Here is a 14428-nt window from a genome sequence, read left to right on the forward strand (position 1 = left end):
GCTTGTAGGAGGTATTTAGAGTAGTCGAACTCAGAAATAGAAAGTAAAATGGTGGTTGCCAGCATCTTGGAAGGAGGGGAAAACAGGGAGTTATAAATGGGTGTAGAGTTTGAGTTTTGCAAGATGGAAAGAGTTCTTGGAGGCCGGGAGCGATGGCTCAAGCCTGTAATCCCAGCACTTTGGGAGGCCGAGACAGGCGGATCACAAGGTCAGGAGATCGAGACCATCCTGGCTAACACGGTGAAACCCCGTCTCTACTAAAAAATACAAAAAACTAGCCGGGTGAAGTGGCGGGCACCTGTAGTCCCAGCTACTTGGGAGGCTGAGGCAGGAGAATGGTGTAAACCTGGGAGGCGGAGCTTGCAGTGAGCTGAGATCTGGCCACTGCACTCCAGCCTGGGTGACAGAGCTAGACTCCGCCTCAAAAAAAAAGAAAAAAAAAAAAAAAAAAGAAAAGAGTTCTTGGAGACAAATCATAGAAGTGTGAATACACTTAGTACTGAACTGCACACTTAACAGTGGTAGTGATGGGAAATTGCATGCCATGTGTATTTTACCACGATTTTGAAAAGAAAAAAGGAACTTAAGGGAACTAAGAATATGAGATTCAGGAAAGTGATTCCCTGTGGTAGGGGGAAGTAATAGGGAGTTGGGAACATGGGACAGTGGTGTGTCACCAGCTGCAAGTTGTCAAGGTCCTAACTAATTTTGCATAGTGAGTTTCCTTTAAAAATAGTGCTTATTGTATTTTTAAAATAAACAGACATATTAAAATGCTCCTGCATTTTACCAATGGGAGAGTGTGTCATGAACCAGGGATAAGATTGATCCAATTATCTACACCTGAAGGGAAAGATATTCAACCTCAAAATTACCTGTAGGAAATGATAAACTGTTTTAAAATTTACAGTAAGGATGTAAACATCTCTCCTGACATTTTCCTTTTGTCATTTCCATGAAGTCCTGACTTAAAGAACCATTCTTTAAATTACTGCAGATAGAAGGTACACATAGAAAACTGAACCAGGAAGATTCCCATCTGGCAATTTTAGTCACATTTAGTCATATTTCTCCACCCAAGAGAAACAAAGAGAAGCTTGTCCCTTCAGAAAGCTATGATTTTTTTAAAAAAAATTCAACAAAATACTAATTTATTAAATAATACAAGTGACAATTTGGTTGCAAGTTGGCAGCTCGAAATTTCTAATTTTTAATATGATTGATCCATAATAAATGTGATAATTGACTTATTCTGGTTCAGATTTGTTATCAGATGTTGATTTAACAAGGTTTTGTTCAGGTCTGTTTATGTCATGGGGTCACAAAATATGTTTTAGAGCTGAAAGTAACTATAGAGATTATCTTGTCCAGAGATAGCAAATTCTTGGCACACTTGCCTCTAGTCCCCAAACCCATGCTCATGGCAGACATTGCTAATCAATAGCAGGATGTTTCCCTCACAAGCCTGGTCTACCTCAGAATCCTTTCTACACAGATTTCCAAGCAGTCACTTGGTCCCAGTCCATGATTTGAATCCTATTTGGCATCCCTTAATCTAGTCCAACTGTCTGCTAGTACAGATGGAGAAACACAGTAAGGAGGTGAATTATGCAAAGTCACACAGGAGACAAAACTCATTCACATTTTCTGAGCTCCAGTCCAGTGCCTTTCTCATTACCTTTGAGGCATCCCTTCCTTTGTGTCTCTGATATAAACCAGGCACTCTTGTCATCACAGGAATCCCAGGCTCTGCTGATTCAATGAGCTGAATCCAACTCACAATATGCAGCTCCACTCATGGATGTTTTTTGTTCTGGGATTGCAGGCCTCTCTCTTCCTCTCTGTCCTTTCAGCTGCTACACACACTGGTGGTGACGGCTTCCACAGAGGAGAGCGCATCCTTCTTATCTTCTGTGAACCTCCTCTTGCATCTCCCCAAAGTGCTTTACAAGCAAACTACAGCACTGCCAGCTTTGGGGTGGCCATAACTCATTTTATGCTGGCCTCTGAGCTCCCCTCCATGGTTGCATTGTTGACATGGAGCAGATTCTGCTTCATTGCCTGAAATGATTCCCCCTCCAAAACTACCACTCCACCTGCATACACAAATGACTGAAGATTTCTTTCTCCGAGAAAACCTACAAACTCCAAATTGTTAGATAAACGAAATGGAGACCAAATTGCAAAAGCAGGTAATTGGCTGTGATCCATGTGAAATAGCTGTGGAAACAAAACTGAAGACCATCTAGTGCCTTCTGAAATTGGCCTTAATTAAGATGCTTTTACGAAGCTGGGAAAAGGCAGGCAGCAGCTCAGGATCTTTAGTGCCACAAAATAATGGAAAGGCCTTTAACCTCTGAAAGGGATACCAGGAGCAGGCAGGGCATTATCCTCTTCTTTGAACCATGAGAGGACATTTTACAACCTCTGCCAAGTTGCCTCGATTCAAATTAAATTTCAAGTGGTTTTGCCAGTCCCTCCTCCAAGTGAGAAGTACATACCTCCTCTTAAAGCCATAGGAAAGGCATTGGAGAGAACTGGCTGTCTTCTCATTTTGGACATGAGAAAGTGGGGCACAGATCAGACAAGAACTGGCCATAAGTCACACCTGGGGACTCAAAGCTTAAAGTCAGAGCTCTGTATCATAACGAGTGGCCCTTGCTTGGGTGCCTGGGAAAGGGATGTACCAAACAGAGCAAAGAAACCTGCAACTGATGGCAGCCTCCTGGGGGAACACACTGCTGCTGGTGGCAAAAGAACAGCAAGGGGCCTCGCAATCAGAGGTGAGAGAGGACAGACCAGCACTGAAACTGATGAGTCAACTGTGTTAGCATGGTGCTGTTGCATTGCAGATATTCTCTCTTTTAATTATCTCAACAAATCTGGGTGATTAAACCCATTTCATGGATGAGAACATGGAGGCTCAGAGACAGTAAGTAACTTGTCTAAGGTGGTCTCATTACAAGTTAGCTGTGCAGGCTGGGTACAGTGGCTCATGCCTATAATCCCAAAACTTTGGGAGGCCAAGGCAGGAGGATCACCTGTGGTCAGGAATGTGAGACCAGCCTGGCCAACATGGTGAAACCCTGTCTCCACTAAAAATACAAATATTAGCCAGGCATGGTGGTGGATACCTGTAATCCTAGCTGCTCGAGAGGCTGAGACAGGAGAATAGCTTGAACCCAGGAGGCAGACGTTGCAGTGATCTGAGATCATGTCACTGCACTCCAGCCTGAAAAACAAAGCAAAAAAAAAAAAAAAAAAAAAAAAAAAAGATTCAAAAGCATTAGAAACCAAATAAATGTAATGAAAACAGTGAGATTTTCTGCTTACAGACCAGCAAAGAGGACAAATGGAAGGGGGAAACTGCAGCTCTGCCACTGTTATTGGGAGTATAAACTGAACCAATTTTTCTGCAGGATAATTTTAAAATTTCTATTAAAAACCCTAAAACTGTTTTATGTTATTTTCCTCCAGAAATTCTACTTCTTTGAATTCATTCCAAAAATGCTTGCTCTAATCCATTAAAAAATATATGTAAGAAAATTTACTTCTGGGGTGGCAATGATTAAGTTAATATATATCAATCTATTAAAAATGATGCCAAAGATAGATTTGCTGCCATAGTGACAAAAGATAGTGACAAAAGACTATATAACAATTCTACTTTTTAAAATGTTTATATGCATGAAAAAGTATAAAAAGCAACAAACCAGAATGTTTTGCGTGGCAAAATTAGAGACTTTTCTTCATATTTGTCTTCCAAATTATTACAAAAAGAATATGATTTTCTTTATAATCAGGGAGACATATTATTTTCATTTATTTATATTTAAATTTCTTTTCTTTTCCTTATTTTTTCTCATGTATGTATCACATGTAGTCTAGAGAGCTTGAATCCCTGCCTCTTGAGGTAAATCAGCCCATTTCTGTCTCTATAAATTTGCCTTTTTTGGACATTTCAAGTCAATGGAATTATACAGCATGTGGTCTTATGTCTGGCTTTTTTACTTAGCTAATGTTTTTGAGGTTGGTTCATGACATATTGTAGCTGGACGAGCCACAGACAAAACTCCTCAGGCGCTGGGTTAAAGAAGGAAGGAGCTTTATTCAGCTGGGAGCTTTGGCAGACTTGCATCTCAAAAGCTGAGCTGCCCAAGTGAGCACTGCCTGTCCGTTTTAAGGGTTTACAACTCTAAGGGTGTCTGCGTGAGAGGGTCATAAATGATTGAGCAAGCAAGGGGTACATGACCAGGGACTGCATGCACCAGTAATTGGAATGGAAGAGAACAGGACAGGGATTTTCACAATGCTTTTCCATACAATGTCTGGAATCTATAGATAACACAAGCAGTTTGGTGAGGGGTTGATTTTTAACTATCAGGCCCAGGGCACATACTGGGCTATCTGCCTGTGGATTTCATTTCTGCCTTTTAGTTTTCACTTCTTCTTTCTTTGGAGGCAGAAATTGGGCATAAGACAATATGAGAGGTGGTCTCCTCCCTTATTCCCCCCTTTGAGAACTTCACTCATTAGTGAGAGTTCTCACTTTTATCCTCACTACCTATGTCTTCTAGTAGGACAAATCGATAGTGATTTGTATAGTACACTTTTGCTGAAGCATTTTGGTGAACTAAAGTAGTGATGAAGGTTTTTATCATTTGAAGGAGTACAGGTAGCAAACAAGGGAGTAGTAAGCAGGGTTCCTATTACTATTATAATTTCTATTATAAGAGTTTTAAATCCTCCTAGCACCAGAAATCATTTTCTAAACATGGCCCCAGGATTAAATCCATGTCACACTTGCATGGGCACAGGTACCAATTTTGTCATATCTTTATGTCTTCAACTACTTGCCCTTGAACATCTATGTGTAGACAGGAATTGGTAAGGTTGAATTTCCTACAGACCCCTCCCTCAGTGCTAGCAAGTAGTTGAGAGCCAATCTATTTTGATAGATAGCATTTCTCATCTTAGTTTCTTGGCAGGCCAGAATAGTCAAGGTTCTGCCGGTTTTATTAGTGATTATTTCTCTTTTTTTCTTTTTTTTTTTTTTTTTTTTTTTTGAGATGGAGTCTCGCTCTGTCACCCAGGCTGGAGTGCACTGGCACATCTCAGTTCACTGCAACCTCCACCTCCTGGGTTCGTGCCATTCTCCTGCCTCAGCCTCCTAAGTAGCTGGTACCACAGGTGCCCACCACCACACCTGGCTATTTTTTTGTGTTTTTAGTAGAGACAGGGTTTCATGGTGTCAGCCAGAATGGTCTCAATCTCCTGACCTCGTGATCCACCTGTCTCAGCCTCCCAAAGTGCTGGGATTACAGGTGTGAGCCACTGCACCCAGCCTCTAAGACAACTTGTAACTGTATGATTTGGTTGAGCATGTAAATGGGGGTCTGGTGTCCCCTTGAGCTGTCTTGTGCCCAAGTAGCAGGCTCACAGTATTGTATGATTTTTTTAGGGGACCATTTATCGTCTTTCCGATTACCTATAGCTTTTTTTGTTTGTTTGTTTGTTTGTGTTTGTTTGCAGGAAGCATAGATAGGGAAGCCCAGGAGTTCACCTGTTTTTATGGGCAGTAGGAAGAAGGATGGTTTAATAGTGCCAGTAACACAACTACCTGCCCACTGGTAGGGTAATTTGGCATAAACTCTATGCCTGCATATTCAGTATAATCCAGTGGGGGCTGTCCAGTCCTGGTGGGACTCTGGGTAGGTCCACACAGTTTGCAACTTTGAGAATTTACTAAATGGATTCTTTTTACTATGGCCTAGACCCCACCAGATGACTGTTTTTAATTTTATGTTAAAAACTGTGACCATGCGGGGCTCAGATGGGTTATAACACACATCAGGCTGGTCACTTCCTGGGCTACATACCTTGTACTGGGTGGCATTATACAAACAAGTCCCTTTTAGAGTTCCAGCACATTTATAATAACTGTAGAAGAAAAAGAAAATTTTAACTTTTTGCCCTACCTTAGTGACCTGATGTATACACTGGGAACAGTCCTTAGTTTGAGGAAGGTCAGTTGAAGTCCCTACTGTACAAGTCCAAAATTTAAGGAAAATAAGTCCCATGGTGAGTATCCTCGTGCTTTGGCCATGCATGGACCAGTCAGCTTCTGGGTGTGACGGAGCAGGGCTTATCATCTTCTTCAGGGTCACTTTGCAGAGATTGTTTGGGCTTGGTCTCACCTCCTAGGTCTCAGGTGCTGTGGATTTCACGCAGCTGTGGTGGATCCAGGCTGGGATTCCTTTTACTTTTACAGCTGTGGGAGTGGTCAAGACAATGGTCTGGGGTCCTTTTCATTGTGGCTGCAAGGGGGCTATGTTCTAATCCTTGATGTACACCTGATCACCTTTGCTGTCCTCTGTAACAAGTCAGCCACAAACATCAGCCCATTGTCTGAACCAATTCATAAGGGCTGTCCAAATCTAGGGATGAGATCTCCACGTTTGGGCATCTGGGTGAAGTCTACTTGGAGATCTTCAAAGGGGGCTGTTATATAAGCCTGTATGTCAGGCAGGACAGTTGGACCTTGCCTAGCATTGTGCTGCTGGGAGATGACACACTGCTGTGCCACTGTTTTGGCAAGGGCTGACAGACACAAGATGTAGAAGCACCAGCTTAATTTTTCAAGTGACTCTTGGCCTAGGTGGGTGGTCTCATGCACAGCCAGTATGACTGCAGCTCCTAGCAGTTGTGACACAGCTATTCTTCCATCCAATAACCAGATCCATCCTTCTTCTAATATCTGCCCTCCCTCTGGTTGATGAAATGCCGGGGTGAAAGGGATAGCCAATTGGACTAAAGCACAAGTGCCATTCCAATTATTTGGCAGTGTCCAGTAAAGGTCCACCACAATACCACCACACATCCACTCAGGGATGAACAAGAGCTGACTTATTGGTAAGCTCTTGAAAATTCTTAAGCTCACTGCATCCCTTCAGGTCTCCAAGAAACACTAAATTTCCTTCCTGTCTTGACAGACATGAAGTGAACTTAGTGTTGGGAGACAGGAGCTGGATGGCCCTCAGGGGCTGACCCGCAGGGTGTCGTACTTTGGGATATAGCAGAGAGGGAGATTAGCACAACTTATTACTCCAGGCTGTAGAATCCTGGAAAAGAGCTACCATGCAGTCCATGCCTGGTCGACTGAAGGACCACCTTAGTGGAAAGGGGATAATCTGGGCCTCTGGGCTGCTGTGCACACAAGCATAACAATTGCTTTCATTTAACATGCGGAAGGAATATTTGATCCATTCCAACCAGGCATTTACATCTTGATATCCTGTCTTAATTGTCAAGGTTTGTTTTAAGCCTTTAACAACTATGATACTCTAGTAAAATGAATGTATGGTTTTAGGAAATTACAAAAACCAGTTGGGGCAGTCCATCCTTGCTCTTTAGTGGTCACAGAACATTGGACCAACTGCAGAATAAAAGCTCTACTTTGGGGGTGGGCAAGACTCCTGGCTGACACTGGGGTCTTTATCAAAATGTCCTCAGATTAAATGGTCCTAATTTACTAATGCCTAGTCTGAGGAGAGTCAGGAGGGACAGAAGTACTTTTCTGAATTAGAGAGCTGTCTTTGACTTGGCCAGTCCCCACAGGTTATAACAAGGCAAGCATTAAATGCAATAGTTTGGGGTGAAATTGACTTGGTTATGTTAATAACTAGATGGTCAGCAATAGAGCGAGGAAAGAGGAAAGAGTAATAGAATAAATAAAAGAGTTAAATTTTTCTTAGCTTTAGTTTGGTAGTTTTTTCCCCTGGAGCTATGGCCCACGACTCTAGAGGGGATGGTGCTTTCTTGACTCAGGTGTGATGAGTCCATCCCTTTTCTGTATGAACAGCAGTCTCGGTGGTTAGGAGCACAAGGTAGGGTCCTTCCCAGGCTGGCTTGAGTTGTCCTTCTTTCCACCCTTTGATGAGAACATGATCTTCAGGCTGGTGCTGGTTTACCGGAAATTTTAGATGTGGTATATGTCCTAAAAGACTTTTAGTTTTGAGGGAAAGGAAAGTGGAAGATAAACCAAGTATATAATTTTTAAGAAATTGACCTTTTGTTTTAAATGTGGGGGCATCAGCAGTGGACTTTGTAGTCCTTGGTGCTTCTTACTGAGGAATTTCGCTTAGTACTTATTTTTGTTAGTTTTTAGAGCAGAGAAAGCCAAATACCATTTATATTTGGCAATGCTTTCTGTATGATTTTTATACCTGATGAGCTAAATTTCACCTTTATATTAGTGTGTTATTAATGTTAAACTTAATTTTAATAAAACTTAGTAGATATATTTATTCAATTTTTAATGTCTGACCATAAGGTAAGATTTTTATAGACTCTTTTTAACCTTTTATAATTTTTGTTAAAGAACAGGTTAGTGCCTTAAGAAAAACCCGTTGTGTTTTTACTTTAAGGTCCAGTTCACAGAAAAACTGGATGATGCCCCTTTAACTTTAGCTAATATGTTTACACACAGAATTTTCTTTACCACTAACATTTTAAAACATACCTAGACCTTCAAAACAAAAAAAGTTTTAACCTTTTAATTTAGGTAAAATCCACATTCTTATGCCTCCTTATAATCCTTTTACCAGAAGTATATTTTACTTTCCTTAAACATCTTGCACATAAACTGTTTTTTCAATAGTTGTACATTCAGGAGGCCTAATTACTTTTAAATTATACAACATTTCTTGCATAAATTCTTTTTTCATGACTTTTGCAGACAATTCTTTGACATATCTGAACTTTCTGACTTACTATAAACATTTCTTTCTTTAAAAAACCAGTTAATTTATTTCAGGACAAGAATTTACCATATAATATTCTTTCTACATAAATTCTGCGCCCTTTTTTTTCCTTTTTTTTTTTTTCAAAGATGATACCCACTCTTTTCCAAAGTGAACTTCCTTTATGTCTGTGGACTAGACTGTCTAAGGCCACAAGATTAGAAGTTACTATAATACATGTTACACTGTTAACTTTTAGCAAACTTTACCTTTGTGGAAAGTCTTGTAAATTTGGGATTTCAGTTTTCCTTTACTATTAATAAGACTTTGTTTAGTCCAAACTAACTTAGAATTTGTATAGATGGATTTTTTTTTTTTTTTTCCTGCAATTACACGGGAGGAACCATCTATCATCCTGTGTTGAAGGGAGTTCCTCCTAGGTCTGGTTGGACCTTTGTATGGTAATTAAGATTTAGATCCCCTGTTAGGAAACCTGTGGGGTTAAGGGAATTTTCAGTGGTTAATGTTAAATCATGTTTTTTTGTTTGTTTGTTTTGTTTTTTTAACAGAATAGCCCTATACTTTAAGATTTGTAAGTTAGTAAGCTACATTTTTGCCTTTTTTTTTTTTTTTAACTTAGGTTTCTTCTGAACTGGTGAGGTGTGCTCACAATGAGGTTTCCTCTAAAACTTATTTTTCTACTTTCTTCTGTTAGCAAAGCAGTTGCTGCTACACACTGAATGCATTTGGGCCATCTGCAGGATACTGGGTTAAGGATTTTTTGACAGGAAGGCTATGGGTTATCAGTGGCCTCAGTGCTTTCAGGGTATGCCCTTATTTACACTGACAACAAAGTGGTATTGGAGTGTTATAGGGTAACAGAGAATACCTTTAATTATCAATTATAGGTTTTAAATTTACCTTGACTTTTAAAGGAATAGGGTACACTTTTTTTTAACTACTTGTATATCTCTCTCTTTCTCTCTTTCTTTCTCTCTTTGACTTTCTGTCTCTGTCTCTGACTTTCCTTTTGCCTCTGTCTCTTCCTCTCTCTATGCCTCTCTCTCTTTCTCCCCCTCTCTCTCCTTGACTCCCTCTTTGTCTCTCTGTCTCTTACTCTCTCTCTTTACCTCTTTTCCTGTCTCTTTCCTCTCTCTCTCTCTCTCTCTCTCTCTGCTGGTCTTTCTTTGCCTCTTCCAGCTGCTTATGGTGCTGATCTCTCAACCACTGTTGGGGGCATCTAAAAGCAGCTGTAACCAAGTGTGTATGTATGGGAACTGGTCTGGCTCCCTGGCTTACAGGTTACCTTGTGCTATACCTTTGAAACAAGGGACCTGTCCAGGCTTCCTTCTGATGGCCAACCCATGTCTAATGCTGGCCAGTCTATTTCACAAAAAGTTCTAAATTTTCCTGGTGTCATAGTAACACCGTAATCTCCCTTAAATCCTTTCTTGAAATTTTTCAATATAGTTCCTAGTGGGGTGGGTTTACTTTGTGCCTGACCCGTGCTTCCTTGAGACAAAACACCACACACACCACACGCACGCCACAAAATAAAGAATGGGCAAAAAGGGAACACACACAATTTTACAGTTTACACCAAACCAGGCTTAAAACCAAAATCAGAGTATCAACAAATCCAAGCCAGGTCAAAACCAAAGTATCAAGCAATCCAAGTCAAGTCAAAAACAAAAACCAAAGTGCCGGTACAGGCATGCTGTGGGTGATCAGGTCACACTTCCACTCAAAAGGAGTGGGCAAGTTTTACCAAGTTTCAGATGTCTGGACTCCAAGTGCCAGTTCCTTCCCAGTGTTCAGCCACTATGTTGATCCTCCACAGGGGCCTGTCACATGCTGCTCTGGCGAGGCGTCCTTCTGGGTCAATTGCCTACCTGGCAGCACTCTTTGGATCTGCCTTATTCAGGCCGGTTGGAGTCCCCCACAGAGGTGCTCCACAGGGCAGGCCTAAGTCACCTAAGGGGATGCCTCGACAGTCCACCAATCACCTTGCTTCCCGGTCAGGGAACCAAGAAATGTAGCAGGACTAGCAGCAGACAAAACTCCTCAGACACTGGGTTAAAGAAGGAAGGAGCTTTATTCAGCTAGGAGCTTTGGCAGACTTGCATCTGAAAAGCCAAGTTCCCTGAGTGAGCAATTCCTGTCCCTTTTAAGGGCTTACAACTCTAAGGGGGTCTGTGTGAGAGGGTCGCGATAGATTGAGCAAGCAATCCCCCCAGACTGGACCAGGGAATCTCTCGGTTTTCTAGAGTATCCTATCTCCATTTACAAAGCTGAACAGTATTAAAGACCCTGCTGCCTTTGTTAGGCAGATTTGGAGGGGAGGCCCAACAGCAAGGGTAGAGAGGAAAAAGAGAGGGGAGCTTGTGGAACAGGAAGCCCCCCAGGGTCCATGCATGGCTCCCAGTTGTTGAGGATGCTGTGGATGGGGAAGTGCTGATGGTGTCCTGAGGCAGCCTAGCACCTCCATTGGGCCCAGAAGGTCTTGACTTTGGACCCTTACCCATGTTCCAGAAGTGTTTAAAAGCTGTTTTGTTGTTGTTGTTGTTGTTATTTTCCTAAATAATTGTTATTTGGTAGTTATTAATCTTTCTTTGGGAGAGAGACAGGGCTTTAAAACTGAAGAACATAATGTTCATGAAAATATCAAAAATGGAAAAATGTTACTTTGTAAACAATTTGCTATACAAACCAAATGGCAGTTGTTGAGAATCTCAATAAAACATTAAATGCATTTGCTGCTTTTAGAAGAAATAAAGAAAAAAATGCATTTGCTGGCAGTGGTACCATTTGCCTAAGGCTGGGTCGCTGTGTCATCATACTGTGGTGGGGAGTATACTGTGGTGTATTTGTGTGAAACTTCTCATCTCAGGCTGGATCGTAATCTTAGCTGCAGTTTTCCTTCCAAATAGGTTACAAAGTAGTAAAACATGGGCTTGGAAGTGACAAACCTAAGTGAATCATTCAGCTTTAAAAAAAAAAATCCAATAAAACTAACTTTTAATAATCCTGAGGTTGGTTTTTGAAACAATAGATACAATTATTTACTCTAAGCATCTGGTTATGATTTTGAATCAGTAATACATACTGTCTCCACCTTTTTTTTTAAGTGGAAACAGAGGTTTCATCCAGAAAACCCCAAACCCCAAAACAGTGAATTATTATTATTTTGGTTTTTTTAGACAGGGTGTCACTCTGTCGCCCAGGCTGGAGTGGAGTGGTGGATCTCAGCTCACTGCAGCCTCAACCTCCCACCTCATGAGTAGCTTGGACCACAGGCACCACTGCGCCTGGCTAATTTATTGTATTTTTTGTACAGATGGGGTTTTGCCATGTCACCCAGGGTGGTCTCAAACTTCTAGGCTCAAGCGGTTCACCCACTTTAGCCTTCCACAGTGCTGTGACTCAGGCATGAGCCACTGTGTCTAGCCTGCGGTAACGTTTTAAAACATAAGTTCAAGCATCTCTTCTTTACTCCTTTAATTGGAGGTATGTCTTCTCTCATTGTCCTCATCTTTGGTGTTTCCCCAGAGTTCACTGCTGACTGGATGTACAACATATATTTCAAAGTCAAGGGTGGGTGCCGTGGCTCATGCCTATAATCCCAGTGCTTTGGGAGTCAGGTCAGGCAGATTGCTCAAGACCAGCCTGGGCAATGTGGCGAAACCCTGCTTGTATTAAAAATACAAGAAAATGAGTGTTTCTGGGAGCACTGCATGGAGTTGGTGTCGCTACTTTTGGCATGGTGGCCTTTTCCGACCTGGCTGGGCCAATCCTGTCACTGAACCTGCAGGAAGATGCCATGTTTCAAAAAGACATGGCACAGGTTCACAAGCAGATAACCTGGGAAAACAAACAAGAACAACTTATTCCTGGAGTAGTGTATGTGCACCACCTACCTAACCTACTGAACGAAACCCAGATCCTATTCTATTTCTCCCAGTGTGGCACTGTTACAAGGTTCAGACTATCCAGAAAGAAAAGGACTGGAAATAGCAAAGGCTATGCAAGTGTGGAGTGTGAGTCTGAAGATATTGCCAAGATAGTTGCTGAAATGATGAACAACTACCTGTTTGGTGAAAGACTCTCGGAGTGTCATTTTATGCCACCTGAGAAAGTCAGAAAGAACTCTTTAAAGACTGGGATATTCCATTTAAGCAGCCATCATATCCATCAGTGAAGCACATAATCAGAATCGGCACTTACACAAAAGCTGCAGATGGAGGGGCAATTTAAAAGAAAGAAAGATTACTCAGGAAGAACTAGCTTGAAAAGGAATTCATTATGATTTTCCTCCCTTGATTTTACAGAAAATGGAAAGTATTTCAAAAACAAATCGTCGGATGTCTACAAAAGGCCAGGTTTTATGTAAGAAGAAGAAGAAGTTTTAGGCACTCTTGACTCTCCTGAGAAGACTGCGGATACCCAGGGCCCCACACCAGTTTGCACATCAACATTTTTGGAGAGAGGAAAATCTGAAGTGGCTGTAATGAATAATGATGATGAAGATAATGAAATAGTTTTCAAAAAGCCCATATCCTGTGTAAAAGAAAAAATACAAGAGACTCAAACACCTATACATTCACAGAAAAAAAGATGAAGAAAAAGCATTCAGTGATTTTCAATGTATAATATGTAAGATTTCTTCTGAAAAATATAATATTTTTATGAGGCAAATACAAAAAATTAGCTGGGTGTGGTGGCTCATGACTGTAGTCCCAACTACTTAGGAGGCTGAAGTGGGAGGATTACCTGAGCCGAAGAAGTTGAAGCTACAGTGAGCCGTGATTGCGCCACTGCACTCCAGCCAAGTAAAATTACATTTATCTTAGCCTATTCTGGCTGGCTTAAGAGGGATTTGTATTAAGAATACAATAGGCAATCTCACAGACATCTAAATACAGAACTCAACATATGATCACACCATGGAAGGACTGGGCTGGGAGGTTATTTTTCTCTCCTGCATGCCTTTCTCTGGACCTGTGCTCCATGCTTGTGCTTTGCTCTGCTGATGGACGTTTGGCACGTGCTCCAGGCTCCTCCAGGCTCTCAGGCTTTGGCTTGCCCTGGCAGTAGCCCTGGTCCCAGTGTTACTGGACCTTTCCATACAGATGTTCCTCTGCAAAACATCTATCGAACACTCTCTGGGTCATTTCCAATGAGAGGATAGAGAATCTGATCTGCCTAGCAGTGGGGGTGGGAGTTCCATAGTTGTCCCTGGATGTGTAGTGCTGCCCTTTCCAGAGACTCGAGGAGGGGCCGGATATCCAAAAACAGGGTTTGGCACGGGGGCATCAGTAATACAGTCTACTTCAACAAGAAAGTATGAAGTAGAGGCGGTGACTCATGCCTGTAATCCCAGCACTTTAGGAGGCCGAGGAAGGCTGATTACTTGAACTCAGGAGTTTGAGACCAGGCTGAGCAACACGGCAAAACCCCATCTCTACTAAAAATACAAAAAATTAGCTGGGTGTGGTGGCACATGCCTGTAGTCCTAGCTACTCAGGAGGCTGAGGGGGAAGCTTGCTTAAGCCCAGGAAGTCAAGGCTGCAGTGAGCCGAGATCATGATGCCACTGCACTCCGCCTGGGTGACAGAGTGAGACCCTGTCTCAAAAAAAAAAAAAAAAAAAAAAGAAGAAGTATAAAGTGGAAGCATCTGTATGCATGA

At 41.8% G+C, this 14428-nt stretch overlaps 1 pseudogene; it reads left to right on the forward strand.

Annotated features, from left to right (window-relative positions):
• Window positions 1–12116: 12116 nt before the first annotated feature.
• On the forward strand, window positions 12117–14186 carry LOC101007096 (annotated as a pseudogene).
• The last annotated feature ends 242 nt before the right edge of the window (window positions 14187–14428 follow it).

Source organism: Papio anubis, chromosome 7 (genome assembly GCF_008728515.1).
Source record: "Papio anubis isolate 15944 chromosome 7, Panubis1.0, whole genome shotgun sequence".
Classification (NCBI taxonomy): domain Eukaryota; kingdom Metazoa; phylum Chordata; class Mammalia; order Primates; family Cercopithecidae; genus Papio; species Papio anubis.